The following is a 6,000-nucleotide window of genomic DNA, read 5'->3' on the forward strand; positions in this document are numbered from 1 at the left end:
TTTTGAGAAAGCATCCCCCTTAATACCCTGTTCTATTTTGTTAGGTGCACGAACAGAAGATGCATCTGGTTTAGTATAAATAATATAAAGTGCCTCAATTTTGTCCACTTGCCTCAGAGACACAGTGCATCCTGCTGAAATAATCTCTATTACTTTGTGTCATCTCATAGTACCATGGCCTGCTCATGGTGGAATTCACTATTTCCTTCTATTCTTTTCTTAGCATCAGGGGTCAGACAATACAAAGTGTTTTACTTTATTGAGCACCTAATTCCAGACTATTTTACTTGTGTTCCTTTCTTCTAAACCAGGGGTGTCAAACATAAGATCCAGCAGCCAAAATTGGCATAGCAAAGACTCCAATCCAGCCCACTGGACAGCTTTGGAAAATATGAAGACTGACATACATTTTGGGATTGTTGAATATATTTTAATTTTTATAGCTTTTTCCTGCAATAAACCAACAGCCATTCATACTACACAGAAGTAGATAAGTAATAGATAAACAAATAACTGACAGAAGTTCCTGTTTTTTCACTGTCTACTCTTGTGTGACATGACGTCGAGAAAGATTGCAGTCCTCCTTTTACCCTCTGCTCGTCATAACAGAGAGGGGTAAAAGGTCTCAACATCCAGCCTTATGTGATTAAAGATGCGACCTGAAAAGACTTCCTGTATAGGGGTCATGGGCCCTGAAGATCAACACTGCTATAGAAATTTTTGTTAAGAAAAAAGGGAGAATTTTCATCAATCAGCAAAAACTTTACCGGATAGTCTAGGCCACACGTGTCGAACTCGGCCTTGGCCTCAAGGGCCGGTGCCCTGCAGATTTTAGATGTGTCCTTGATCCAACACAGCTGATTTAAATGACTCAATGACCTCCTCAACATGTCTTGAAGTTCTCCAGAAACCTGGTAATGAGCTAATCATTAGATTCGGGTCTGTTGATCCAGGGTGATATCTAAAACCTGCAGGACACTGGGCCTCGAGGCCTGGAGTTCGACACCCCTGGTCTAGGCAGTGAGCCACCATAAGTTTTTCTGTAATTCTGCAAATTTATCATGTAGAAAAACTGAGATTTGTTATTTAAATTATACTTTTTTATCTTATATTAAGACATCTCAGTTATACAATGTAGTTAAATTTCTTTACACCAACAGAAAGTGAAGTTTTACTCATCTGGCCCACTTAACATCATGGTGGGCTGCATGTGCTCCTCGATGTAAAATGAGTTTGACATCCTTGTTCTAAAAGCAATAAGCCAAGGCATTCTGTTCTGATTTTCTTAGGTGATGTGAAAGACACAATGCCAGTTTTTTTCAAATGCTTCATTGCAGTTCTTGCTGCCAAAAGGTGGCACAACCAGTTAGTTGGTTACGGGGCAATTAAGTTTCACACAGGGGTGTCAAACATAAGGTTTGAATAGCTTTTTTTCTCCCATAAATTAAACCATCATTTAACAGTTACATTTTGTATTGACACGGGTTATCTGTGTCTAAAATTAAAATTTGTTTGATGATCTCAAACATTAAGCATAGCAAATATGCTAAAAAACCCCCCAAAGAAATCATTGGAGATAGCAAATACTTTTTCATACCTCTGTATAATAAGCTGTGAAACTACAAAACAAGGTTAGATTTTTTTACAGTATATAAGTAAAATTATTTAAGCTAATGTACTAATTACTTCTTACTTAACGAGTAATATCAGCAGAATCAAGTTTATTCTTACTGCTTCCATAGGAATTAAGAGTGTAAGAGGCAGCCAGGTGTTAATCAGTCAAATGCACTTTATTGGCTGATCATCAGCAAGAAAATCAGACAGGACAACCATATTTAATTCAATTAAATTTTATTTATATAGTGCCAAATCACAAAAGTCACCTTAAGGTCTATAATAAATGGTTTATATTGCAGCGATATAGAGGGTCCAAACTGAAAAAGAACAGAAGGACTTTCTGGAGATGCTAACACTGTAGAGAGAGATCTACTGTCCTTGGTGCTCATATTCTATTGTACAGAACTCACAGGTATGTGGAATGAACAGAGGCAAGTGAAGGTGCTGCCTCGAGCGACTGATATTGTGTCAGGACTTTAGATCACCATTGTATGAGGTGACATCAGGGAGATGCTGGGCCTTTCCAGTAAGGCAAAAATATGTTTATCATAGTATGTATATCAGAAATAGATTTACCAACAATTATACAAAACTGAGCAAACAAAGCACAAAGTTACTGATCTATAACAGAGAAGTCAGAAGCATTTCCATGAGGATAATGTCAGATAAAGATTTGTGATCGGAGAATTTATGGGAGAAATGTCAAACACATGTGTTCTCTTATTATAATGTAGATAATTTCATTTCCGTCACTCCAGTTTACCTCTGGAGCAGGGTTCATTATGATTTCAGGCTTCTGTAGAGCAACAGAAACAGAAATTCAATGTTTGTTATTTATTAACCAAAACAGCTTTCTGTATTGACATAATTTGTCCGTTCAAAATGAGCTATGCCTCTTACCTGAGCAGATAACACTGGCATCTTCACCATGCCCGCAGTTATTTTTTCCAAAACCAGGATGTGAACAGTGTGAAAGTGCAGACTCTTGGCCTGAGCATTCCACGTTATCCAGCCATATTGGACCAGAGCCTCTACCAAAATGAGCACTTTCAGGTGCTGAAACAGCATGACCGCAACCAAGCTGTCTGCATACCACATCAGCATCGCTCATTTCCCAATCGTCATCACACACAGTTCCCCACTGTCCTTTATAGAAGACCTCCACTCTGCCGGAGCATTCACCTGAGCCATCCACCAACCGGACTTGTACTGCATGAGAGAACAGAAGGAGTAAATACTACATTTACTCTACATGTGTGCACAATATATTGTACAATATTTTCATATTAATATGTAGATCATATAGCTTAAATGCAGCTAACAGACTCTTTAGATTTTCAATGAATTACAATTACTTAATGTAATATTATTTGGATATTATATAGCATTTAGTCACTTTTATTTAAAATCAAACATTAAATGTGTATACTACTCAGGTATACAGTATGTAAGAAAAGAAACTAATGAACTAAGTTAGGGTAGCTGTGAAGGAAGAAATGCCAACCCTGACTTTTACAAAACATACCTGTAAGCACCTCTAAATCTTACGTATACCAATTTATAACAAGTTATACAAAGCGGTTGGGTTTACCTACTTCCTTACCTTACAAGCACGAAAGTGCTGTAGATATTTTTTATTTGTTCAGGACAATGTAAAAAACATTGTATTTCCAAAAATAACAAACTAAGCATTTATTTGCATTGTGCAAATAAAATCACAATTTGTCATGCCTCAGTTTTTGTGGAATCAAATGCTGATGAATTTCCTCTATATTATGTATTTGTCTCACACGGTAAAACAAAACATCAAATTAGTTTCAGGTTCTTAAAAATAAACCTACATGTTTTTTAACAGCCACCAGGAAGCGACATCTGTGGTTGCAAAACGCCTCTTGTCCTACCGAAGTTTGATGGAAAATGAGTTCTGACTTGATGCCTATGAAAACTTTCATTCTGAATTCATGGTCTCAGTCATTCAGTTAGGTCAGATTGATTAAAATCATAGTAAGTCAGGAGTGTACTGGTAAAAACATTTGCCTTACAGGTGACAAATTCCCAGTTTGCGACTGGTATGTATAACAAACTCAGCAAAACAAGTTCACAAGTTAGTGTAACCCAGCGCTGGGGGTATCAAAGTACCAAGATGGTGATGGTGAAAACACTTATCTCAAAGCCCCATAACGGTACATCAGGGCAGTGAGGAAAGTTAGGGTTACCCTCATCATTCATACCGTCTATGACCTTAAGAAAAAATGTGCCAGAATTTTTAACACATAATAATAAAAGTCTTTACCGGCACAGAGAACACCAGCATCATGTTCATGCCCGCAGGTTGTTCTTGTAAAACCTTTGCTCGAACATTGCTGAATAGAAGTCACAGTCTCAAAGCATGAAGAGCTAGCCTCCACCACTGGCCCACTGCCTGGGCTGTAAAAAGCAGCGCCAGGAGCATTCATGGCACGTCCACACTCCAGAGTCTCGCACACCACTTGAGCTTTACTTAGAGTCCAGTCCGTGTCACACACTGTGTGCCACTGCTCGCCATGACGGACCTCCACTCTTCCAGAGCACTCATCAGTACTGTTAACCAAGCGGACAGTCAAGCTTTCTGTGAAGGCAAATAAAGAGCACATGTAGCCACAGGATATGGAAGAATGACCAGCAAACAACTGTGTTGTATTTAGGTATATTGTTCACTATTTGAATTCAGATACAATATTTTTTAAAAATTATGAAGAACATTTTAGCTATCAATAATATTTTTTGGCATTTTATGTAAAAATTCAGTAAAAAAATATATGTAAAACCAGAATTCACTTATGTTAAAACAGAATTTGGTTAATTACAAACAAAAACAGAATTCAGTGATAAATGCATATTTTATTCACAATACAGTCTTGAAAATATCAAATGTTCAGCCTGAGAAAATGTACAATTTTAACATCAGAACTTGTAACTTCTAATCATTATTATTAATACGGAACTTTGGAGTACATCAAATAAAAGTACTAATAGTACCTGGAACCTCTGAGAATGTCACTTTTACAATATAGATATTAATGTAAAATCACAGCTGCTGCACTTGGTTTGTTAAACAACACTATTGTTTACACACTTTTTGTCATGAAAGCTGCTCAAAATTAAGACAGAGCTAGCTCGATGTGATTGACAAATAAATATATAGGGGACTGTAGCTACATATCACAGGTGGGATGCTGAACCAGTGTAGAGTCAAGTCAAGTCAGCTTTATTTATACAGCACATTTAAAAGACATTAAGTGTCAACCAAAGTGCTGAACAGAGGGATAATGTAATCAAATAAAAATTATTTAAATGGATGAAGTAAAACATTACAAAACATCCATATAAATACACACACAAACACAAACACAAACACACACACACACAGGCAGACTCTGATTAGCTCTATCCTGCTGAGCAGTACAGAGCAGGGGAGTGTGTGCCCAAATGTGTTGAGAACTTGCTGATTTGAGCAACAGAAAGCTGAACTGAAAAAACTTTATTTATTTATCATTATTACTGTTGATGCTGGAGGGGCTCAAAATGACCCCTGCAACCAGTTCAAATTTTAAGAAATTCCAAGTGTATTTTAAATTTGCTTGCACCTCTAGAGCAAGTTGGAACAAGACCATGTCTTCTATGAACGGTCTGTAAACTTTTGCAAACTGGGAAGACCAGCTGCTGGACTTCTGGGGAGAAATGAAGGAATGAAGAAGAAGGAAGCAATAAAGCTTATGTGCAAAAGAACACCATACTACATTAGCTGTAGTATGGTGTTTAGCACTGTCTCACTGAAATATACATGGAAAAAGATGTCATCTTGCTGGAAGCATCTGTTTCTCTCAAACCTGTATCTGGATTTCAGCATTTTTGGTGTTTTGCCAGATTTTCAAGCTGCCAGTTTCATGGGCATTAATGCACCCTCATACTGATGCTGTTGCTTGAACTAAACATTGATAAGCAGTGTGGTCCCTCACCTCTTTACTTCACAGGACACAGCTTGTTTTCCAAAAAGAATTTCACTTTTTGATGATGTGAATTTGTTTTCTAGGTTCTATTGTGAATCAAATATTGATTTGGAATCTTTGCATTCAGTCTTTACTTACATTTCAAAAAACATCCAAACTTTTTGTTTTTGGAACTGGGTTTGTATGTTTTTCTTACCTGTGCAGAAAACACCAGCCACTACAGTGTTGTTGCAAGTCCTGTCTGGATATGGTCTTTGTGGACACTGATTCAATGTAGACTCTCTTCCATTGCATTCAATTTGATCAGTCCAGGTCTGTCCTGTACCAGGGCCAAGCTGAATAAGCTTATGGGGCTTCCCACAGTCCAACTGTCTGCACACCACTGCTGCATCAT

The sequence above is a fragment of the Oreochromis aureus genome, linkage group 15 (genome assembly GCF_013358895.1).
Source record: "Oreochromis aureus strain Israel breed Guangdong linkage group 15, ZZ_aureus, whole genome shotgun sequence".
In the NCBI taxonomy this organism is placed as follows: domain Eukaryota; kingdom Metazoa; phylum Chordata; class Actinopteri; order Cichliformes; family Cichlidae; genus Oreochromis; species Oreochromis aureus.